This window comes from Neovison vison, chromosome 1, assembly GCF_020171115.1.
Source record: "Neovison vison isolate M4711 chromosome 1, ASM_NN_V1, whole genome shotgun sequence".
Lineage (NCBI taxonomy): Eukaryota > Metazoa > Chordata > Mammalia > Carnivora > Mustelidae > Neogale > Neogale vison.
The window spans coordinates 98426339-98452153 of NC_058091.1; the positions used below are offsets into that span (position 1 = coordinate 98426339).

Sequence of the window (25815 nt, forward strand, 5' to 3'; positions counted from 1 at the left end):
CATTTTATGATTTTTTTTACCACAATAAAAAAGAATACACGTCATCCTTGTCCTTGCGGACCTTATTATTTAAAGGGGAAGATAGTCATTAAATAAAGCTACAAATAAATAATTATCACCAGAAAGAAAATGAACAGGAAGAGTAATCAGGCAAGGTTAGAGATCCCCTTGATGTAATCTGGGAAGTCCTCTCTGATTCTGGCTCACATTAGGTATCAGTAGGCTCTTCAGAGAAATCCATGCTCCCCATTCCCTTGTCCAAATGTAGACAAGTCCTGGAAATGAGTCTCTGCCAACCCAGCTGCTGCCCCCTGCCCAGGGTGCTGCCGGTGACATATGGTATTTCCCACCACCACACAGGCCAACTCCTCTTCCTCCCTAAAGCACAGAGTGGGCTGATGGGGACCATTGTCTGAGCCTATACTAGAGCATTCTTTTTTGTGTGTGGTATTGTGATAAGCCTTGTGTATGTGATTTTTTTTTTTTTTAAATCTTTGTGAGCAGGAATACTGCCCATTTTAGGTCTTAGTGTGTCAAAGCATCTTTAGTATCTCATGTACAGTTATTGAGCAGAGAGCAGGAACTCCACACACACACATAGCTCAGAAATGCTCGTCTCCAGCCATCTCCAGCTAATCCTTGGTGTGGGTGTTTTAGTGGATATTTTCAAACTCCCTGAAAAAAACATGTCCTTCTTCCTGGAGGTAAGAGGGTTACCTTTGATGCTTTTTCACCAAATGATGGTAAAACTGTTGGTGAAACATCTCTTCTTCTCTGTCTTTGATGAGTTCAATCTCTGCTCTTTTGTTCTACCCCCTCCTCTGCCAGGGCCATGCTGTCACCATGACCCAGACCTCTGGGTAGGCTCCTGCCTTCCTTGGTTTCAGAAAGTTAAGAATGGCAGGAGACAGGAGAAACAGGCTCCCTTCCCTCTTCCTTTCCTGCCACCTAGCTGGAAAGTCCCCACCCAGGAACGGGACCAGCTCAGATCATCATAAGCTTGTCTGAGGCCTCAGAGAATGCTGCAGGGTCTACAGTGGGCAAGGACAATGGCACTTTCACAGTAGAAGTGGTGCAGTACTAGAGCTACAAGCAGACTTGCTGATTTTAGTGCAGCTCTCTCATGTTACAGAGAAAGAAGCTGAGACCTGAAGTGATTCCAAGACCATGGGATCACAGGAGATGGACTTCCCAGTTCAGAACTTTTCCAAGTTGAGGCTTCACCCAAAGCTTACCTTGATCTCAACATACCCCAACCACTATCTTCTCAGTGGTAATCTCTTGGTAGAGTGCAGGGGCAAGCAAACGATGGGCCTGAGGTGTGATTTTACTCTTCTCATCCAATGTTTGAGTCTCACTCCATCTCCACTGGTCAGATTCCAGTTGCTTAGCATTCTTGGGGCCCTAAGATCAGCTTTCCTCTCACCTCAGGAACAAGGCATTTCTCTTCCTTCTCAACCCCCGAATTAGCAAATAACTAAACCTCTGCCCTATCTCCTCATGTCCCCCAACCAAAAAAAAAAAAAGGCTTCCTCTCTGTGTAATTATCACCATTAATACTGAAAAGCATTTACAAATTACCTATCACCTCCCCTAAAGGTGACCTGTAAATCTTAAAAGAGACCTTTTAAAAGACTATTCAAAACTTTGTTTCAAATTACACTTTTTAACTAGTAGAGCTTTCAGTTATAACTCATGGTATACTCATGGTCCACCCTAAAATCCTGCCCACCCTCCACACAGACATCTGTGAGGTTTTTCACTTCCAGGAAATTATGTGAGGGAAGGAGAAAAAAAATGGAGAGTGGTGGGAGGGGCACAGGGTAAACACAAGCAAAATCACAGCTGGGTTTGGGATTGCCTGGCGACATTTCCAAAGATGGAGAAGCCAAGGCTCCCCCTCCAGCTCTACAGAATTCCAGTCCACAGTTTGTCTCTCACTCTTGACAGCTCCAGCCTCTGTGGGTGGGTGAGCTTCAGCCAGTAGAAGGGGACTCTGGGAGGGGAGGGAAGATACTTGCCTTTAGAAAACTGCCAGAAAGGTCAGGGCAGCTGTGGAAACTGTGTCTCCAGAGTCCCTTCATTTAACCCCGCCCAGAAAATGGACAGCTCCATCATCCAGTAAGCTACAGTGGCAAATCACAAGTAGAAGGTGGATGCTAAACAAAGCTGAACTTTCTAGGTATTCTGATAAAGTACCCTCCACCCCATCCCTACACACACACACACACACACACACACACACACATATACACACGCACACAGCTGTACAGATAAAGTACCCTCCACCTCATCCCTACATACACACACACACACGCATGCACGCACGCACGCACGCACGCACGCACAGCTGTACAGTTCAGCCTCCAGCTTTCAGATATTCCCCACTGATTTCCTAGCTGATTCTCCAGCCCTCTTTCTTCCCCCTCTAATTCATCCCTCTGTGCTACTAAGAATTATCTTTTTTTTTCAAGCTTATATAAATAATTTTTTTATTTAAGTTTAACTAGCCAAGGTATAGTAAATCATTAGTTTTTGATATAATGTTCAATGATTCATCAGTTGAGTATAACCAAGGATTATCTTTTTAAAAGGCTAAACAGGGGGCCCTGGGTGACTGATCGATTGGTTGAGCATTCGACTCTTGATTGTGGCTCAGGTCATGATCTCAAGGTCATAAGATAGGTCCCACTCAGCAGAGTCTCACTCTGGGAGTCTCACTGGGAGCCTCACTCAGGAGAGACTGCTTGAGATTCTCTCTCCCTCCCCCTCTGCCCCTTCTCTCACTCTCTTTCTCTTTCTCCAGAATAAATAAATAGGGATGCCTGGGTGGCTCAGTCAGCTAAGCATCTGCTTTTGGCTTAGGTCATGATCCTAGGGCCCTGGGATAGACTCCCACATCAGGCTCCTTTCTTATCGGGGAGCCTGTTTCTCCTTCTACCTGCTGCTCCCCCGCTTGTGCGTGCTCTTGCTCTCTGTCTCTCTCTCTCTCTGACAAATAAAACCTTTAAAAAAATGAATAGATAAATAAATAATATCTTTAAAAAAAAAAAAGGAAAGATAAACTGATCATGGCACCCCTTGCTTAATTCCATTAATGATTCCTTTTGGCTTGCTAAAGTTCAGCCTCCTTAGCATGGCATGAAGCCCCTCCCCCCAACCGCCACCCGACACTTCCTCCTTACTCTGGCCTCTAGCTTGCAGCACTACCTGCAGCTCTCCTGCAGCACCACACTGCTTTCACCCCTGTGCTTTTCCGCAGGCCCCACTTCCTAGAACTTCTTATAACCATGCTTGTCCGTTACCGCTCAGCTCGAGTGCAAACTCATACCGCTCTACTCAGCTTGCAGCTCCTCTTTTGCAGCAATATGCCCAGGTCTTACGTCCTCATGACAGCTCTTTTACTGTGTATTAACTGTCCAGTTGCCTTGCTTTTTATCCCACTGGAATTCTTGCAAAGACGGGATCTTTTCCCCTCTTTTTCCAGTACACAGTGGGCACATAAAACTTTGAGTGAATGGATGATCTCAGCAGTCCATGCACTGCCCAGCAGAGAGTGGCTGGGAGATGACTTCATGCCTTGAAGGATCCCTGGGCAACTTCAGCACACTTCTGTCCTCCTAGTGGTAAGCATTTTCTCTGAGTTGGGGAACATGGAATCATCAACTGTTAGACATAGAAGGGACTTCAGAGCTCAAGAGAAACAGGATAGAGTTGTGACAACAGAAGCAGAGGTCAGAAAGGAAAGAAGAGGGGTGCCTGGGTGGCTCAGTGGGATAAGCCTCTGTCTTCGGCTCAGGTCATGATCTCAGGGTCCTGGGATCAAACCCCACATCGGGCTCTTTGCTCAGTGGGGAGTCTGCTTCCTCCTCTCTCTCTCTCTGTCTCTGGCTGCCTCTCCACCTACTTGTAATCTCTGTCTGTCAAATGAATAAATAAAATCTTAAGAAAAAAAAAGAAGAAAAGAAAAAGAAAGGAGAGAAGATGCTCTGCAGCTGGTTTTGAGGATGGAGAAAGGGGCCACAAGCCAAGAAATACAGGTGGCTTCCAAAAGCTGCAAAAGGCAAGGAACAAACTGTCTCCCCAGAGCCTTCAGAAGGAGCATAGCCCTGCCTACACATTGACTTTAGTGCACTGAGGCTGATTTTGGACTTCTGACTTCCAGAACTACAAGGTGATAAATTTGTGTTGTAAACCACCAAGATTGTGACAATCTGTTACAGCAGCCATAGGAAATTAATACAGATTATTACTATTCAAACAGGATTGGTTTATTATTATTTGAACACCATAAGGGTGTGTGTGTGTGTACAGCCATAAATGTTTATGAAAATCCCCTTTAGGAATGACAAAAGCAGCACTAAGGAAACTTTAGGCAGGACCAGCAGGTGAACACATCTGCCATTATAAACTGCCCAGGCTGTAAGTCAGCCACACACCTGAAACAAATTTCTTTGATGGTGCAGCCAAACTGTTCCTCTTCTCTGGTGATGACCAGCCTGCATTCCCTTTCCAGACACTTTATAGAAAGATACAGTACCTTTGGAGGCTTTCAAATGTTAATGGCAATACTTTCTTCTCCGGAAGAGGAGATAGGGGAATCTTAACCGGTAAAGAAGAAAGAGGGCCTAGAGGAGAAAGTCAAGTGAAAAAGAAGGGTGGAGAGTCATCACCCTGCATTGGCTGGATTTGGGCTACCAGGGACCAACTGATGGCCTGACACACCTGGAACTCCAGCTGCCTTAGGTTCTTATTGTTTGCCTGGTGGGCTCCAGGCCACAGCAAGGGTGGAGGTTCCGGTCCCATTCCAGGCAGAAGACCTCGCCTCCATGGATGCGCAGATTAGGGAGCCAGCAGCAGCTGGTGACCACATCATAGGTGCGCTGGGCCTGACATAATGCCTCACCCCAGAGACACTGTCACTAGTCTCCCAACTGCCTGAAGACTTGCTCCTCGGTGCCCCCAGAAAGCCAAGAGCTGCTCATTTGAAACACAGCTCCTAGGGAGCAATGATTTGGTGTTGTGAGGCTGTCAGCCACTGATGGATGGAGAAGGTATGCTCTGTTCACCCATAAGGACAATCTTTACAGCCTTAAGGCTTTCCCCATTTCTCTTTGGATGGGGGCTAGGAGAGTGCCTGCATGTCCCCTGGGGCAAAAATGACTTGCCTGCAATTCATGTGAATTATGGCTGGATCCTGGGCAGCCGACAAACACTTGGCTGAAATGAAGATCAAGAACAGATACACTTGGAGAATTACTGAAAAGTACTGTACTGATGCCTGTTTGGATAGTTCTTTTCCTACCCTCTGGGGCAGGATACCTTGATAAGTGTGCCTCCAATAGCCCCAGCACACATCAGAAAGCCATATTTGGTCCAGAACCTTTCTGTGATGACCTTCTCCAAGTCAGGCTGGTTTTCCTGGAGGTGCCGAAAGGTAGCACAGATGGCATCCACAATCTTGTGGACGTCACACCCAGCACTAGATCTGCCCACTTCAAAGAGCTCAGCCACACAGCCTGGAGGCACCAGGGAGGCCAGCATAAATATTTCAATGGCTTCCTTCTGCGGCATGGAGGAAGATGACTTCCTGTGGGTGACCTCCCTTTGAAGATCCAGGGCCAGCTTTTTGCTGATACAGTAAAATGTCTCCTGAGATATCCAGAAGGCTTGCCTCCATCTGCAAAGGCTACGCCTGTCTGCTTGGAGGTCCTGCCAAAGATGAGATTGTGTAGGAAGAGTCCCAGTCCTGTGTGCTCTTCTTCGAAGGGACTGAGATACAGCAGGCATCCGTGGCTTTCTGAGCAGAGAATGGATAACTGCGTGGGTTCTCCAGGTATGGAGGGCAGCCTCATTCAGGTGGACCTAGATGGCCTGGGCCAAGGCAGCCTCCTTGTCAGCCTCTTCACTCTCAGTCACAAGCATGGCACCACTGACTTCCATCTGCAGGGTGGCTTGTATGACAAGCTGCGGCGCCCCCGGGGCTGGATTCATGGAACATGCTTTGAGGGTTGTGGGTGCCATGGAGCTAGGTAAGGCAAGAGTGATGCGTAGGAGCGTATGCCTTTCCTCATGATGGTCAGTGAAATTCTTATCCCCCAGGTAGGTGGGGGACCAGGAAGCTCAGTGTTGAGTTAGCTGATGAATATCAGGCCTACCATTATAAACTGGGTGTAAGGAATGTAATTTCATCTGTGTAACCACGCATCAGCAACTTATGTTCATTTCCTTGCAGATTAAGTCAGCGATGCAAGAGCCAGGAGAAAAGAGCTCGGAGCCAATGAGACTAGATTCTTAGTGTGACTATCTGTTTGTCTTCTCTTTTTCACAGACTTCTTAATACTCCTCCTGGAGGACTTTTCCTTTCTCCTGGCCTTCTGAATCTCTACACAAAGCAAACACATTGGTGTAATTCTACAGGAGGTCCCCTCCCACACACCTAAATCAAGGGTTAGCCTGAAAATACAAAAGACTTCACCAGTCAGTTTTACTTGCCCGGATCATCTGGTGCTCCCCAAGGAAGCACCTGAAGAGCCAATTAGTTAATATTTTGGAGGGCAAGACGGTAAGATCCTTTTCAATCTCGGGTACCTGGCTTTTAGTTAAAAATTTTATCCCAGATTTCAACTTCTTTATTAAGAATAAGGACCTGCTTCACAGAAACACAAAAAAAGATCTGTTGTTCCTTAGAGTTTTCAGAATGAACAGCCACAAGGTAAAATAGGCTTTAGCCTTAGCACTTAGAGTTCTAGATCTGAGAATTCCACATTGCCAAGTCACTTGTATTGACACTATGAGAACTAAGAGGCTGCTAAGGACTTCTTCACACATCACTGTAATGCATTTCCTAATGTTTTTTCCCTAATGAAAATCTACTTTTTTTTTTTTTTGAGGGTTTATTTCAGGGCTCTTTATTTTGTGTTTTTTTTTTAATTTTTTTAATAAACATATAATGTATTATTAATCCCATGGTACAGGTCTATGAATCTGAAAATCTACTTTTATAACATCATGTGTCCTTTGGGCTGGCTGATCTTTTTCTAAAAGCTCGTGTCCATCCTAGGCAGGAGTAGGAGTTTTCATATCCTAGTTCCATAGGCTATGTGAGCCCAAGAAAGTTACCTCCTCTCATTGTGTCTCAAGTGTACTCCTTGTAAAGCAAATAGGGTGGATTCACCTAACCCTAAGATCCCTTGCTGTTCCAACAACCTTTGGACTAATTTAAAAGACCAGGTCCCATAAGATATCAGCTAAGATGGCTGAAACTGCATCTCAGCTTGTTTCTAAGAAGGTCTAATAAGTATAATGTAGTAAACATTATGAATTCAGCAGTGGATTCCACAAATATTTATTGAGCCTTATTATTGTGCTAGGAATTTCAGCAGGCACAGGAGATTACATTTCACCTTGGTTATTAGATCAGCAGCTTAGAGAGAGAAAATGCAGTGATTACTCATCCCTTTGTAGGGTGCCTGTTTGTAAATGGAAAGTCTGTGCTTGCTCTTGGTGGCCAATCCTTGACTTGGGCAAGACTGAACATTCTGGCACCTGGGCCTTTTATGACTTAGATGAATCCTTCCATGTAGTAATTAAACCTCTCTCCTATCTGGGTGGGAAGGAGTTTATTACTGTCAGAAGCTTGGGGCTCACTATAATCGCATTTTAATAGTATATTCCCTGTCCATCTGTCTGGAAAGGTGCTCTCTTACTAAACTTTCTGGCATCTTCCACTTGAAATGACAGCTTAGCCAATGCCCACTGATCAAGAGGAAATGTGAGTTTCTACTCTACGTTCTCTGCCTATCTCCTTTGATATAAGACATCTTCACTCTCAGTCTTTAGTAATACCTCCTCCTAACATGTTAAAAATTGAGTGCCTAGTGAATTTGCTTCCTCCTTAGTTATCATTAACTCAGCTTTCCATCTTAGAGGTCAGGTCTTTTCACAAACCATTTAAAGCTCCCCTTAGCAATCATTGACTGGTCTCCTTAGACCCTCCCCCCGCAGGAGAGACAGCGGCAAGGCGAGTTTCTCTGTATCCCGTTGTCTACCTTTGAGCAAGCCCTTATTCTGTTAATAAGTTGCTATTAATTGCTTGGTGGGAAGTGGAATGGAAGAAAAATGAGTGCTCACAACACTCCTTACCGCCCCCCCACACACACACACCACAACACACCCCTTTTTTAAAGAAGGACGGTTACATGTATGAGGACAGTTTAAGAACTTTTTTTTTCCCAACCGGTTTGAAGCTTTTATCAGAGACACTGCCCCCAGATCACCTTTAGTAACATCTCTGCTTCGTCCCTTCTCCCATGATTTGCTCCCCATCTCTGCCAGCACCGCCTACGTTACTGCCTCGGGGTGGGGGGGGGTAGTCTCTAGAGGAAAGGGGGTTTGTTAAATTCGAAAACCTGCACCACATCCTTGCAGCGCGGAGCAGGCCTCTGTTCACCCAACTTGAACTTGGGCTTCTGGCGGGAGGCAGATGAGAACGCGCCACCCGCACCCCTGGCCGAGGGTATGGGCAGCCGCGGCCGGCGAGCCGTCCTATGCCAGCCCGCGCTCAGCCCCGCGGACCTGTGCCCAGCCGGGACGCGGCGCCCGCGGGACGCGGAGCCCGGAGTCGAGAACCGGGAGCCGGGCGCATCTCGCCGCTGCCGCTGCCGCTGCCGCGCGGGCCTCCCGCCTGCGCTCCGCTCCGCCTGCCATTCGCCCCTCCTCCCTCGCTCTTCTTGGCCTCTTCCTCCTCCTCGCTTCCTCCAACCCGCCTCTACTTGCTTTTTCAAAGTGTATATAGCCAACTACGGAAAAGTTTCAAAAACAGCTGGAGGGACTCCTGTCTGCCATTTACTGAAAATCCCTGTCTTCTTTTGCCGGTTTGGCCACGCTTTAACCTCAGTGAGAAGACCGTTCTCCCACTCGCCAGGCCTCTGGAAGGATCTCTCCCAGCCATCCGTCGAGGGATCTGCCCTTGCAGGGATGGGAAACTGACTCCGAAGTTAAAGAGTACTAAAGGCGAAAACCTTCCAGAGGAGAAAACAGGTGGCCGAGGGGTGTTCTTCTTATCAGATACCTCACTGCAAGTGTTGACACTTAACTTAATTCTTGCAGTAAGTGAATTTATCAGACTTCTTCCAAGCATACTCTTAGCTGGGAGCAGATCCTTGCAACAAAGGTGAGTTGATAAGCAGGGACAGGTGCACCGCGTGGGTGATCTCCTGAATTGGGTTCTGCAGTTTGGGAACTTAGCTCTCACAATGAAAAGCATAGGAAAGAAAAAAAAAAAAAAATGAAAAGTAAAACATAGGCAAGAGTGGGAGAAGAGAGAAATAAAATTAAAAACGCTAAAGACAAAACAAGACCTTGAAGTTCTGGCTTCCCACTTCCTATCTGCAGTAAAGTCTCTCACCAGTGATTACAAAACAAGGTTCCCAGAAACTTGGTTCTTTGGTGGAAGTAGCTGGCCACTAGAGGATTTTGACTGATAAATAAATGCTTAAATTCATCCTGTAAGGAGAGGTTACTCTGGCTCTCAGCATGGTTCTAGTCCCCTATTCAGCTGTGTGGCTTCCAGAGTCCCTTTCCTCCTCTGAAGGAGAGGGTGTAGACCTGAGTGGGGAGGCTGTCTGTACCTGGAACACTGAACCTGGAACACAGAAGCCAAGCTCCTGGCCAGTGGGCTAAATCCTGCTTCTCAGACTGGTTTTGTTTTGTTTTTAAATTAGTTGCAAACATTAAAATACGGGGAGATTTCCTCTTTTTTTTTTATTTTTTAAAAGATTTTATTTATTTATTTGACAGAGATCACAAGTAGGCAGAGAGGCAGGCAGAGAGGCAGGCTCCCTATCGAGCCGAGAGCCCGATGAAGGGCTCCATCCCAGGATCCTGGGATCATGACCTGAGCTGAAGGCAGAGGCTTTAACCCACTGAGCCATCCAGGAGCCCCAGTACGGGGAGATTTCTTATAAAAATCTGGATATCCATCTTTTTGAGGGGAAAAAAAATATCCGTACATGCCATCAACACTGGACCTATATTTTGCACATAGCAACAAAAGACAGTTACTGGATACAGTTGTTACCAAGCCAGAGTCACACAATCCTACCTGCCAGGTGCCCATGGGTATTTGAGTGTGGGCCCGTGCTCTATTCCAGGTCTAATGCCAGGTTACACTTCCTCCCAGGAGTCCGGCCCGCATTTCTCCTCCTAGTCTACTCTTGTACTTCATAGGGCCACTCCAGGGCCTTGGTCTGCCTCTCCCAAGGATGAGAAAATATTCTGGGAAGCCAAGTAGAAACCTTCAAATTAATATAAAACCTGTGGAAACTGACCAGAAAGGAAAGTGAGTTTGGCCTGCAAAATTACCCAAATTACTTCATCAACATAAATTAAAAGGAGCTGATAAAAGACTATCGAAAGACTTAGGAAAGGATGTGGTCGTGATTGACACTGCGATGCTGTGCTTCTTGCTTTCCCTCTACTGGAAGTGCCAAAACTTGTAACAGTTTATTGAAAATAATAACAGCTATAGTTATTGAATGCTTACTGTACACAAGGCAACCCAATGAGGTTAGTACTGTTATTATCCCCGTTTTGTGAATGAGGAAGCTGAGGCTTACAGAGGTCAAGTTATTTCCACAGGTCACAAAACTAGTGGCCTGGTAGAGGTGGGATTTGAGCTCAGGGTTTGAGTGGGAACCTTGGTGTCCTTGGAACATCTGGAGGTTAGAGAACTGAGTCTGCCTTTTTGTAGCTCTCCAGATAGATATAGAGACTAACAAACTATTGAATGACAGAAATAGGAAGGAAGGGAGGAGGAAAGAAGGAAGGAAAAGGAAAGGAAAGAAGAAGAAAGAAAACAGAAAAAAGTAAAAAAAAAAAAATGAATAGCTCCAAGTTTGTGTTTTTCATGGAAACAATGAAATTGGAAAAAAGAAAAGATTTTTAACTTGTTACGAATCCATTTGTCTATCCTCCAATCTATACATTTTGAACTTGCTGATTAGAATAAGCAAAATGCATTGTCTAAATAAAAACATGCAGTCTTGGGGCGCCTGGGTGGCTCAGTGGGTTAAGCCGCTGCCTTCAGCTCAGGTCATGATCTCAGGGTCCTGGGATCCAGTCCTGCATCGGGCTCCCTGCTCAGCGGAGAGCCTGCTTTCCTCTCTCTCTCTCTCTCTCTCTGCTTGCCTCTCTGTCTACTTGTGATCTCTCACTGTCAAATAAATAAATTTTTTTAAAAATGCAGTCTTTTATCTTATCACAAAGGAAAGCAAGGTTTTTCTAGAATAATTTCTTCTCACTGAAAACTCTCTGGCACCTAGTAATTATTTCCTTCCTTTTTGTTATGTTCCCAATTTGCCCTTCAAGAACTTTGCCCAGGACTGGCATCTGTGGTTTGCAGAATCAACACTCTTCCCCTTTTCACAAATGGGAACAGTGTGTGCCCATCCACAGCCTTTGGCACCCCTCCTGGCTGCACAGTCCCTGAACTGCCGCCAACAGTCTTCTCACATAAATTCTCTTGGTCCCCCCAAACAGAATTGGTTCAACCTTGGAGACAGAAGCTCTTTCTAAAATACCCATTCATTTTGTGCTCCAGCGGCTGGCTTCCTACTGACATTTGCATGACAAAAGTCGGAGCAGGAAGGCTGGTGTTCAGAGAGGGAAACCAGGAAGTCCTGGAGGCAAATCCAGATTCTGTTACCCTCTGGCAGGCTAATCTCGGACTAGTCAATTACCCAAGTGTTGGAGCTTATACCTCTATAAAATAGGAATAATGATAGCTACTATTATTGGTCGTCAGAGCAGAAGGAAGATGGAATGAGATCTTTTAAGAGTGCTGAGAAGAACTGAGAGTCACAACAGCCTAGAGGAGGTGAATAAGATCTGCTTCCTTATAGATACGGGGACTTAAGGGACTTCGGAGTCGGTAGGTACTAGAAAAGCTGCGCAGTCCTGCCTGCCACTCACTGAAGTACTTCTCTTGAGCAGCGCCTTTTCAGCATTCAACGGTTGCTGCTCTGAGCCACACACCCATGCCTTCCGTACTCCCTCCAGAGCTCACAAGGCCTCTTCTCTGTGCCAGGCACTTTAAACCAGTGGTCTCTTAAATTCTTTTTTTTTTTTTTCTTTTAAGATTTATTTATTTATTTATTTGACAGAGAGAGAGATCACAAGTAGGCAGAGAAACAGGCAGAAAGAGAGGAAGGGAAGCAGGCTCCCAGCCGAGCAGAGAGCCCAATGCAGGGCTCTATCTCAGGACCCTGAGACCATGACCTGAGCCAAAGGCAAAGTCTTAACCCACTGAGCCCCCCAGGCGCCCCAGCAGTCTCCTAATTCTTACCACAACCCTATGTCATATGCATTTTTATCTTCACTTTACAACTGTGGAAACTGAGATATTAAGTAATTGGCCCATGGCTACACAGTTCATACATGGGATTCACCCAGGTCTGTCTGGATCTGAAGCCCCTCTCTTTTCTGCATTGATTGCGCTGCCTTAAAAAAAAAAAAAAAAAAGGAACTGTGCTTAGTTTTCTCAGGTCTCAGCTCATCCCCTTGCGCCTCTTTTAAGTGAACCCCCTTCTGCTATGGACTGAATTATGTTGCTCAAAATTCACATGTTGGAGCCCTACCCCCCAGTGTGGTCATATTTGGGGATAGGGCCCTTGACAGATACTTGGGGTTTGATGGGGTCGTGAGAGTGGAACTCTCATGATGGGATTCGTGCCCTAATAAGAAGATGCCCCAGACGGCTAACTCTCCACCCCTTCCCTGCCCCCATGCCCACAAAGGAGGTCATGTGAACACATCTCTCAGAGTCAAAGGAGAGGCCTCAAGAAGCATAGCTACCTCCCGGGTTACCTTCATCCTAAACTCCCAGCCTCCAGAACTGTGAGAAATAAACGTCTGCTGTATAAGCCACCCAGTCAGTGGTGTTATGGTCTGGCAGTCTGAACAAAGACACTGTCTTTGTATCTATGCTTTCCCTTTCCCAGTTGGTCTTTTCCAAATCGGACCTCAGTGAGCTTGTCTTACAACCTGCACAGTGTCTCCAGCTCTCAGCTTCCTGCCACCTGCACTGTTCACTGTATCCTCAGTGTTGGGTTTTTGACGTCTCTCACCTTCTGGAGACATCTCTCTGTTCAGTGTCTCAGGCTAGGTAATCAGACCTATGTGGTTTTTTCCCTGAATGGTTTGATGTTTGCCTTCCTAAAATCTGACTATGTCTTTGGGTACTCCAAAACTTTAAAAAGACATGGTTACTAATTCTTACCAAGACTCCTGGTGCTTTTGGTTGACCCACTAGTGTCTGCTTTGGGGTCCAAGTTAGGCCCAGACTAGCAGTCCCCTCTTCCTGTTTCCTAGGAACTGCGCTATTGGCCAGGCAAATCATCAGATTACCAGATACAGCGTCTGAGCCTTCCTGCTCGGCTGGCATCAACTTTCCCTCTTGTTTCCCGTCTCAGATCCCTGTGCATTGGTTGTTTTTCTACCCAGTTCAGCCCTTGTGTAATCAAAATTAGTATGTGTATCTTTTAATGTCCACAAATTTGGGACGCCTGGGTGGCGCAGTTGGTTGGACGACTGCCTTCGGCTCAGGGCGTGATCCTGGAGTCCCGGGATCGAGTCCCACATCAGGCTCCCAGCTCCATGGGGAGTCTGCTTCGCTCTCTGACCTTCTCCTCGCTCATGCTCTCTCTCACACTCCCTCTCTCTCAAATAAATAAATAAAATCTTTAATGTCCACAAATTTAACATCACGAAAAACAAGTAACTGCGACTCAACTCAACTCTTAGGTGGTAGCCTATAAACAATGTTTGATGTAAACTGTGGGTTCATTTGAATATGTTTGGAATAATATGAGGGTGGTAGGGCCTCTGCAAATGAGAGTGCCTGGAACCTACCCAAGTCTTAAAACAACTCTGCTTGATTATGCATTATTTCAAATTTATTCTAATTCCCTCTGTACACTCTTGATATCTTAGAATGTAAATCAGTAAAGTAGTCAAATCCATCAATGTATTGGTATATCTACTTTGTATTAAATACTGTGCCTGGTACTCAGGGCGGGAGTGAAGGGTAATATATAAAAGACAAAATGGGGTCCCTGGGCTTAAGGAGTTCAAGGTCTAGATGGCAACAAGGGGCTTCATCTTTCCCAACTTGACTTTGCCTCCCCTGACTTCTTTTTCTTTCTTTCTTTTTTTTGCCTCCTTCACTTCCTCAAATTCACAGAGCTCTTTTCTTCCTACCTCAGGGCCTTTGCAGATAACTGTTCTTTAGAATACTCTTCCTGCCACCCTTCTTGCTGACTAATCTATCCTTCAGAATCTGTTTAAATGTCACTTCCGTGGAGACTCTCCCTGACCACACCCTGCCCCCACCCTCTACCCTCTCTAATTTAGGCCCCTCCTTTACTCCTAATTTTCTAGGGTTTCCTTGTTGTTGTTTTTAGTTCGCCTTTGCAGTGCTTATCACTTGAAATTATTTACATTTATTTATTTACTTACTTACTTACATTCTAACGTGCCTCATTCATTTGTAAGTTCTAGGAGGGTAGAAACCAGGTCTGGTTTTTTTGCAATTATATACACAGTGTCAATCACATTGTTTGGCAGACAGCAGTGTTCATTAAGTATTTGCTTAATAACTGAAAGAAGAGCACACACTCCTAAAGTAGATCAATAGCAATGTGAAAATGCCTAGAATTAAAAGGAAATCACAGTACTCTGTATGATACACCAATGGTGGATACATGTCATTATAGATTTGTACAACCCATGGAGTGAATGTACAGCAACAAGAGTGAACCCTAATGTAAATTATGGACTTCAGGTGTGTAAGGACCTATTCAGCCAGAGTGGCCCCACCCTGGTTGAACTGCCATTTTGTTGTAAAACTTAAATTGACTCCCCCCCACCCAGGGGAACTTATTTAAAAGCAAGTCCGGGAAACCAGTCCCAGGTAACAAAGTCCAAATACAAGGGGGGGTGGGTCAGACCAGGTGGAGGTATTCAATCAGTGGGGGCACATACTGTCTCCTAGTTACCAAGGAGTATGCCCCCCCTTTGGGCACCTTTTGGGCACCAATTCTGAACTAGGTGATAGGCTGGTTCAAACGTCTACTAGGGTAAATTGTAATTCAATTGGTCACCTAGCATCACTGTGGAGTTTCCTGTGTGTGTTACAATGTCATTGGCCCCCTGTGTGTGGCCGGGCCCAACCACATGGCCTTTGCTCTATAAAAGTTAGTCTGGAAAGCAGGGAGGGGTTGTCCTTTGTGAGGGGCAGCCCCAACTGGTCTGTTTGATGGGCGGTCTGATTCCTGATATTGGGCGCGAAATAAAGCTTTGCTTGACCTTCGCTTTGTATCAGGCTCGCTCCTTTAATCACGGACCCATTATTGGGGTACCCAATTTTGGGGGGAACCTAACAAAGTGATTATGACGTGTCAACATAGGTTCATCAATTGTCACAAATGTACCACTCTAGTGGGGACATTGTTAATGACGGCAGCTATGCATATGTGAGATCAGAAGGCATATCGAAAATTCCTGCACCTTCTGCTCAGGTATTCTGTGCCTGTTGTAATATCTTTTAATGAGGGTATCTTATATTTTATATGATTCTTCCTAGAAGATAAAAAATTTTTATACAGGGGCGCCTGGGTGGCTCAGTGGGTTAAAGTCTCCGCCTTCGGCTCAGGTCGTGATCCCAGGGTCCTGGGATTGAGCCCCATGTCGGGCTCTCTGCTCTGCAGGGAGCCTGCTTCCTCCTCTCTCTCTCTCTCTGCCTGCCTCTCTGCCTACTTGTGATCTCTGTCTGTCAAATAAATAAATAAAATCTTAAAAAACAATTTTATACATTTTCAAAAATAGTATCTTTTTCATTAATTAAAATTTCAATACCCATAGTGTTCAAGTTATTATAATACATTTATTACCAAAGAGTGTTACAGCTGTTTTACAAAATAGTAACTTCCAACTTACCCAAGGACCTTTTTTCTTTTTTTTAAATATTTATTCATTTACTTGAGAGATAGAAAGAGAGAGCAGGAAGAGCAGGAGCAGGGGAGGGGGAGGGGAGGAACAGAGGGAGAGGGAGAAGTAGACTCCCTGCCGAGCAAGAAGCCAGACGTGGGGCTCAATATGGGGCTCGATCCCAGGACCCTGAGATCATGACATGAGCCAAAGACAGATGCTTAACCGACTGAGGGACCCAGGCACCCACAGATTTATTTTTGAAGTACTGGGAAGGTCATAGAATCTTCCAGGGTGTGAAGACTGGACTTGGAGACCACATTGCGGAACTGACATCCCTGATAAAGTTCAGATTCTGTTGCCTTCTAAGTGAAACCAGTTAGAGGAAATGAAATGTCCTGGCTGGGCAGGGGCACAATTGGTGACCTTGGCATGATTTTGATAGATAAAGGCATACTTGGCTATAAAAATGGGATACTATGGCCTTAAGGTTTAAATTAAATTTACATGATACAGATGCTGACTGCTATTCCTAACTTAACACAAGCACAAAAAAATCCATCATCTCATAAATCTTTAAAAAATTGGGTCCACATGACCTTGAAAATAATGCATATATTCTGTCTGCTGTATTACAAATACAGATTAACAGGCTCAGTACTGAACAGCACCTGATTTATTTGTGCCTATTTAAGCTTAAAAAGTTGCCCCCCAAACCCTCACACTTACTGAAGCCACCATTAAGAACTTGAGAGGGGTTAAAATGGGTTATTGGCGACAGTTCAAGTATAAGGCAAGGAGCCAGTCCTGGCAGTCTGATTAAGGAGTTTGCAATACAAAACAGCTCATGAATTCTTCCTCTGACTAGAGCAGAGAGTACCTTTGTCCCCTCTGCAGGTTGTTATAAGTCAGCAAGATGCCTTCATTTTGACTGGTTTCGGGGTTAAAGAGACAGGGTGAGAAACAGACAGGGTCTTTGGTACACTCACCAGGAATGCCGACCCCACCCGGAAGCGTGCTTTGAATGTTATTTGCTGCTTGTGAAAGAGGAGATGCCTCACTGATGCATGATCTCACTATCTTTGTTTTGGCTTAAAAAAATAAGTATTTGTTATCTCAAAGTGTCTGTGGGTCAGGAACTCAGAATAAGCTTAGCTGGATGGTTCTGGTTTGAAGTCTCTCTTGGGGTTGCTGTCAAGCTATTGGCTAGAGCTGTTGCCATCAGAAGACTTGAATTGGGCTGAAAGATCTACTCTCGAAGCGGCCGGCACATCTGGAGAGCAAATGGGTGCTGACTATAGGCAAGGGGTGTCAGCTTCTCACCACATGGGCCTCTTCATAACACTGCTTTTTTGTTAGATTGAGTTCTAGTTGACATACATAACATTCTGTTAGTATCAGGTGTACAACATAATGATTCAATATTTGTATCCATTGCCAAACGATCGCCCCAGTAAGTCTAGTTAACACCCATCACCACACATAGTCACAGATTTTTTTCTTATGATGAGAAAGATAATTTTCTCTTTTAAGAAAAAAGATCGTTTGGGGCACCTGGGTGGCTCAGTGGGTTAAGCCTCTGCCTTCGGCTCAGGTTGTGATCCCAGGGTTCTGGGATCAAGCCCCGCATCGGTCTCTCTGCTCAGCAGGGAGTCTGCTTCCTCCTCTCTCTCTGCTTGCCTCTCCATCTACTTGTGATCTCTGTCTGTCAAATAAATAAAATCTTTAAAAAAAAAAAAAAGATTGTTTTTTTTCTTTTAAAGAGCCACTCTCTTAGCAACTTTGAAACATGCGTGTGGGATTAACTATAGTTGCCATGCTATACATGACATCCCCACTCAGTGCTTTTAAGACAAGGAGAGAGAACAGTAATCATCGTACAACTTTCTAGCACTTAATGAGCAGACACTATGTGCCTGAGATTGTGCCAAGCACTTAGATGCTGTCCATCCTTTCATCCCCGTGAGAATTCTGGGTGGAAGGCGCTGCCATGTCTCTGTTTCACAAGTGAAGAAACTAAAGATCTGGAACTTTGTGCAACTTCTGCAAGGACAAGCACATACTAGTGAGAGAGGCTTGGTCCAGAATCCCATCCGTGACGGCAAAGCCAGAGTGCCCAACTCCCATGCCACACATTGTGCCCTTCCCGTGGGATCCTGGCCTTCTTTCCTTCTTAGCATTTTTCTTAACATTTCTTAACATCCCCCACTCCCCTTCACATCTCTCTTACCTGCCACTTCGTTCCATGGCAGTGCCCTGGGAGCGTGAGTATTAGAATGACTCACTGGCGAGCCTCTGTGTTCTTACTGGAACCTCACAGAATCAGCCACAGAATAATGAGATTATCAAACTAAAGAGAACGCTATGCATCTTCTCCTCCATCCACTTTGAATTTGTGTCTCCCAAATGGCACATACCATTAGTAGAGCTAGTAGAGCTGCCTAGCACAGCATTACCTCTGCAGGCTCAGGACTAGAGCTGTTCCCTCCACCACACCAGAGGGAGACCCATCCAGGCTGGAAAGTTACCAACCCCAAACCATGTGGGGAATCCATTTCCTTGCTTATCTGGCAGAATGCTCCCGTCTGCGCCCTCAGTCCCTGCATGTACTGCTCCAGCCCTGAGTTCTGGCTGAGAAAGGATCTTCCTTCTGAAGCTCCTGGGATTCCCTACCCAGACTCAGGCGATTCTGCACTCACCCTGCCCTTTCCTCTTTGCCCCTTCAGGAGCAGGAGAGTCTCCAGCACTCCAGAGAAGGCTCACCCTCTCCCCTGATCCTTTCTGGGGCTCCACCAGTCCATGTTCAGGCGGATTCTCACTGGCCAAAAGCAACCCATGAGTTAGGAGAGTAAGGAAAGGGCCTCAACTGAGCCTCCTCGTTCTAGAGGTATACAAGCTTCCTGAGTCGACACCCTCTTCCCCGAGAACTTTTTGTAAATAATTTTAATGGGGGCATTGTTCATATTAAAAGTACAATCTGGTGATGTTTAAAGTAAATATATCAAATAGTGCAAACCATCAGCGTAAACCCACTTTGGAACACTTTCATCACTCCAATAAGATCCTTCATGCACATTAGCTGTTGATTCCCAGCTCCCCATCCTGGGGGACCACATACATAATTTCTGTCTCTATGGCTTGGTTCTTTACGGATATTTCATATAAATGGAATCAGATATCATGTGGCTTCTTTCACTGAGCGTAGGTTTTTTTGAGATTTGTCTGAAATTTGATCATTTTTAATGCTGAGCAGTTTTTCATTGTATGGCTATATCATGGTTTATCCATTCACAAATTTTGATGAGTGTTTAGGTAGTTTCTAATTTAGGGCTATTATGAATAATACTGCTATAAACATTTGTGTGCAAGTCTTTGTGTGGACCACTGTAACGTCTTTCAGACTACATAAGCCTGTCTTTGTCTTTTTTTCCCCAGTCCTAACCATCAAATTTGTTTATTTCTTCCGGAAAGCTCCTCTAGCCTTTGGCTCATTTGGAGAGCAGTAAAGGCTCAAAGTCCCTGGGCCAACCAGCTCAGATTACTACCTTCATCTATTTACCCAAATATTGTCTGAAGCTCCTTAGAGACTCACTTACCCACCTGGAGAAGGTGGAAGCCTTCACAAATCCCCCGACACATATTTCTTCAATGAATTGCTTTCCTTTTTAAAAAGGTTTTAACAAATGTTCTATTGATGAGCTTTCAGATTGCTTTTAAATTTTATTATTAGTAAAAAACACTGCAATGTGTCATCTTGTGTAATAAGTGGTAAGTACAGTATGTCTGTAGAATAAATTTCTGGGAATGGAATTTCTGAGTCAAAGGTGTATGTTTTTATAATTGGATCATTACCGCCAGTGGTCCATCTGTGGGGTGGCAATACCTGCATATTTCCTCATACAGTCATTGGCTCTTGGAATCCCAACTGTTTTTAAATCTTACCTAACCTAACAGGTGTAAGGTAGTTATCTCAATGTAATTTGAATTGAATTTCACTTTTTAGGAGTGAAGTTGAGCATATTTTTATGTATCTAAAAGCCAATTTTGTTTCTTTTGTGAATTCTCTGTTCTGGTCATTTTCCCTATTCTTCTGTTGTACTTCGGGTTTTTTCCTTATTGCTTCATAGGACAATTAACCCTTTGTTCTGATAGAAGTTGCAAATATTTTGTTTCTTTTCACTTTGGCGGGTTTTGCCAAACAGAATTTTATTTATTTATTTATTTCATTGTGGCAAAATATATATGGAACATAAAATATATCATTTTAACCATTTTTTCAGTGTACAGTTCAGTGGCATCAAGTACAGGCACTGTGTTGTACAACCATCACCATTATCCACTTCTAGAACAGAAATACAAAATATAGACATTGTACCCATTTAACAGCAACTCCCTTATCCTCCCTCCTTATTTCCCTCACCCCATTCCCTGGTAACCACTATTTCCACTTTATGTTTCTGTGAATTTAACTAGTCTGGGGATCTCATATAAGTGGAATCACATAGCATTTGTCCTTGATGACTGACTTATTTCATTTAGCATAATGTCTTCAAGGTTCATCTGTGTTGTAGCAAGGAGCAGAATTTCCTTCCTTTCTAAAGCCGAATAATAATCCATTGCATATGCCGTACTTTGTTTACCCATTCATCCGAATTTTATTTTAATGTGGAAAAAATTATCTTTTTAAAAATGGGTTCTAATATTTAGGCTATTCGAGGTATAAAAATTCTTCTCTAGTTTCTTCTACTGCATTGATAGTAATTAGCAAGCTGATCTAAATTTTATATAGAAAGGTAAACAAGCAAGAATACTCAGGAAATTTTTTGCAGTTATTGAGAAAGGACTAGCCCTAGCGTATATTAAAACATATCAATAAACTATGATTTTTAAAGCAGTAGACTACTGATGTATGAAAAAACAGATCAGGGGCACCTGGGTGGCTCAGTGGGTTAAGCCTCTGCCTTTGGCTTGGGTCATGATCTCAGGGTCCTGGGATGAAGCCCCGCATTGGAGTCTCTGCTCAGCCGGGAGCCTGCTCCACCCCCACCCCCACCCCCGCCTGCTTCTCTGCCTGCTTGTGATCTCTGAATGTCAAATAAATAAATAAAATCTTAAAAAAAAAAAAAATCAATGGAGCAGAATAGAGAAGTCCAGGAATGGACCCAAATACATTGGAGATTTTGTACATAAAACGGCTATTTTTTTTTAATTTTACATTTGAAGCTTGGATTCAGCTGAAATTTATTCTAGTTGAATTTGCAAGGTTTGCATCCAACAAAGAGGTCGTTTTGAAGACCAGGTTCCCCAAGAGAAAGATTTGGGGACAGAGATTTGAACACAAGAAGTTTGCTGCCGAGTACTCTTAGGAATCATACCTATAAGTAATGAAGGAAGTAAAATTGGGCAGAGGGAGAGGCTGAATTGAGACGCTGCTGTGGCAACAAAGCTTTATCCAACTGCATAAGCTCTGGAACTGGAGTGGCTTTGAGTGAAAAGGTCCAGGCATTTGTACTCCCGTATCAACCAGCCCTTAGATAATACTGACCCTGAGGGTGTGCTTTCAGATGTGGCAGATCCCTTTGGCCAACAGCAACTCCTGTGGAGGGCCTCATCCAGGAGCCTCAGTGAGTAGCACTCCCAGCAGCTGGGGGAATTGGTTTCGTGGTCCCGAAGCAGGAGTATGGATGGTACACCACGACAGCCGCTACACTGCCTTCCTAACACCAGGCAGAAAGTAGTGATGCGTCTCTTTGCTAGCTGTATTATATACAAAATCTCATATGTGTTTCGGTCCATTCCTGGACTTCTCTATTCTGCTCCATTGATCTGTTTTTTCATACATCAATAGTCTACTGTTTTAAAAATCACAGTTTTATTTGTGATTTTTATATTTATGTTATATGTTATGTTATAATATATTAAAATATTTATGATATGTTTTAATATAGGCTAGGGCTAGTCCCTTCTCAATAACTGCAAAAATTTTCCTGGGTATTCTTGCTTGTTCATCTTTCCATATAAAATTTAGATCAGGTTGCTAATTAAATTTGGGTGGGAGAAGATGACTGGATTAAATTTATAGATTAATTTAGAGAAAATGGACATATCTGTGACATTGAGTCATCATCCTCTCCAAGAATATGTCTTTTTTAAATATTTTTTAAGTTTTTTATACACATATAATGTATTATTAGCCCCAGGGATACAGGTCTGTAAATTGCCAGGTTTACACACTTCACAGCACTCACCATAACACATATCTTCTAAAATGTCCATAACCTCACCACCCTCTCCCTACCCCCCTACCCCTGGCAACCCTCAGTTTGTTTTGTGAGATTAAGGGTCTCTTATGGTTTGTCTCCCTCCCGATCCCATCTTGTTTCATTTATTCTTTTCCTACCTTCCAAACCCCCCACGTTGCTTCTCCACTTCCTCATATCAGGGAGATAATATGACAGTTGTCTTTCTCCAATTGACTTATTTCGCTGAGCATGATACGCTCTAGTTCCATCCATGTTGTCGCAAATGGCAAGATTTCATTTCTTTTGATGGCTGCATAGTATTCCATTGTGTATATATACCACATCTTCTTGATCCATTCATCTGTTGATGGACATCTAGGTTCTTTCCATAGTTTAGCTATTGTGGACATTGCTGCTATAAACGTTCAGGAGCACGTGCCCCTTCAGATCACTACATTTGTATCTTTAGGGTAAATACCCAGTAGTGCGATTGCTGGGTTGTAGGGTAGCTCTATCTTCAACTTTTTGAGGAAACTCCATGCCGTTTTCTGGAGTGGTTGCCCCAGCTTGCATTCCCACCAACCGTGTAGGAGCATTCCCCTTTCTCCGCATCCTCACAAGCATCTGTCATTTCCTGATTTGTTAATTTTAGCCATTCTGAATGGTGTGAGGTGATATCTCATTGTGGTTTTGATTTGTATTTTCCTGATGTCAAGTGATGTGGAGCACTTTTTCATGTGTCTGTTGGCCATCTGGATGTCTTCTTTGCAGAAATGTCTGTTCATGTCCTCTGTGCATTTCTTGATTGGATTATTTGTTCTTTGGATGTTGAGTTTGATAAGCTCTTTATACATTTTGGATACTAGCCCTTTATCTGATATGTCGTTTGCAAATGTCTTTTCCCATTCTGTCAGTTGTCTTTTGGTTTTGTTGACTGTTTCCTTTGCTGTGCAAAAGCTTTTGATCTTGATAAAATCCCAATAGTTCATTTTTGCCCTTGCTTTCCTTGCCTTTGGCGATGTTCCTAGGAAGAAGTTGCTGAGGTCGAGGTCAAAGAGGTTGCTGCCTGTGTTCTCCTCAGGATTTTGATGGATTCCTTTCTCACATTGAGGTCCTTCATCCATTTTGAGTCTATTTTCATGTATGGTGTAAGGAAATGGTCCAGTTTCATTTTTCTGCATGTGGCTGTCCAATTTTCCCAACACCATTTGTTGAAGAGGCTGTCTTTTTTCCATCGGACATTCTTCCCTGCTTTGTCAAAGATTAGTTGACCATAGAGTTGAGGGTCCATTTCTGGGCTCTCTATTCTGTTCCATTGATCTATGTGTCTGTTTCTGTGCCGGTACCATACTGTCTTGATGACAGCTTTGTAATAGAGCTTGAAGTCTGGAATTGTGATGCCACCAACTTTGGCTTTCTTTTTCAATATTCCTGTGGCTATTCGAGGTCTTTTCTGGTTCATATAAATTTTAGGATTATTCGTTCCATTTCTTTAAAAAAAATGGATGGGATTTTGATAGGGATTGCATTAAATGTGTAGATTGCTTTAGGTAGCATAGACATTTTCACAATATTTGTTCTTCCAATCCATGAGCATGGAACATTTTTCCATTTCTTTGTGTCTTCCTCAATTTCTTTCAGAGTACTTTATAGTTTTCTGAGTATAGATTCTTTGCCTCTTTGGTTAGGCTCATTCCTAGCAAGAATATGTCTTGACTTTCCATTTGTTCAAATTATCTTCTGTCTTCTTTATTGGTGTCCTAAAATATTCTTCCTATAGGTTTTGTGCATCTGTGACTGTTTAATTTCTATGTGGCTATTTTATCCTTAATTTTTTTTATAAATGAGGTCTTTTCTGTGTATTCCTGACTAGTTGTTTGTCTATATGAAGATTAATTATTTCTGTATATTAATTTTGAATGCAACCACTTGCTATATGTGTTTACTGCTTATGCTAATTTCTAGCTGATACTTTTTAAAAATATATTTATTTATTTATTTGAGACAGGGAGATCACAAAGGAGGAGTGAGAGAGAGAAAAGGACTCCCTGCTGAGCAGGGAGCCCGATGCAGAGCTCCATCCTAGGACCCTGGGATCATGACCTGAGCCAAGGGTAGACGCTTAATGAACAGAGCTACCCAGGTGCCCTTTAGCCAATATTCTTGAGGTTTTCAGATATACAGTTTTATCACTTTCAGGTAATGACATTTTTGTTTCCTCTTTTCTAATTTTTTAGCCTCTAATCTCTTTATTCTACTTAATAAGCAAAAGAACAAGATATTTTAAAACACTAAAACTTTGAAACACATCATTCACAACAGAAGAAAGTCGTTGTGCATGCTTTCATGGCTGTGGTTACCACACTCTTATAGTTATAATTACATATTGTAGTTATAATCTTGTAAGTGGCTGTCTCCATTGTAAATTATGATCTTCCTTGAGGGGAAGGGCTGTGTTATTCACTTTTATATCCCTGACACTTAGCTTAGTGCCTCGATAAATGTCTGTTGAAAAATTAAAGAAAAACTAATAATCCAATAACCACAAACCAAAAACCAATAATCCTAAACAAGTAAAAATAACTATCATTTATTATTTTGTAAAAATAAATAAATAAATAACTATCATTTACAAAATGTCTGTTAATGTCAACTAGCCCTATTTCTCTTAAACTTGTTTAAACCATGGAACATAGAATAATGTTCTTTTAGGTCTGAATACTTTTTCTCCTTGGCCTAGTTCTCTGGTCTGCCAACCAAGTGTCTGCTTCAGAAGCCTGATAACCTCTCTGTCACCAGACATCAATTGCCTGAAACTAAATGAGCCATGCTGGTCAGCTCCAATACCCTGGAAAACCTGGGAGTTGAAGACTCCAACCTCCTGGGGTTGGGAAGATGTAATGTGGGGAACTCTGGAGAGCGTAAACTGAAGACTTAAATCCTTCTGATCAGTTTCTACATTTGGTATCTATCATTTTAAAGCATCTTTGCAAAAAAAAAAAAAATCAAAATAGGATCTGGCCTACTCCAAGATCTCTCCCTTTTTTTTGGTGATCTAAAATATTTTCAAGATAACACATGTACTAACAGACTCAGCCAGAACCTGAGGGTACATGCATTGATTCCAAGTCCAGTGCTCTTTCCAGCAGATTACTATATTGCTTCTACTTGAATTTTACTCATCAGAAACCCTTTCCATCCTCTTCTATTTTGGCGATGGTAGTAGTGCCTTGTAGTTTACAAAAATGTTGTTAGTATTCTTAGGAACATTAACACACAAAACGAGATTACAGTGACAATAAACAATAACATCTTGGCCAGAATTTGCAGAAAAGATACAAGGTAATACAATAATGAAGTACTATTTTACATTTATTAAACTACCAATAATTCTATGGTAATAATTTCTAGTGACAGAAGACTGTGCTGAAATGCTCCTTGGTGCAGCAGTATAAATGCTATAATTTTTTTTGGAGAGCTGTTTTGTAATAGATACAAAGAGGCCTAAAAATAGATTTTCACCCCCTTTTACTCCATCATCCTACTACTCAGGACTTATGTAATGAGTTAATTCAATTGAAGAAGA

General features: G+C 43.4%; 1 protein-coding gene and 1 long non-coding RNA gene across 2 annotated transcripts in view; both read left to right on the forward strand.

The window, feature by feature from the left end:
• The first annotated feature begins 3489 nt into the window (after positions 1 to 3489).
• LOC122909108 lies at positions 3490 to 6874 on the forward strand. Its single transcript, XR_006385083.1, has 2 exons — positions 3490 to 3626; positions 6236 to 6874. It is a non-coding gene; the product is annotated as an uncharacterized LOC122909108 (long non-coding RNA).
• Positions 6875 to 8948: 2074 nt separating this feature from the next.
• The window catches only part of PAQR8 (progestin and adipoQ receptor family member 8), a 94792-nt gene continuing 77925 nt past the window's right edge, over positions 8949 to 25815 (forward strand). The window contains exon 1 of the mRNA XM_044252772.1: positions 8949 to 9175. The gene's annotated coding sequence lies outside the window, so the exon portion shown is untranslated. The remainder of the gene's footprint in view (positions 9176 to 25815) is intronic.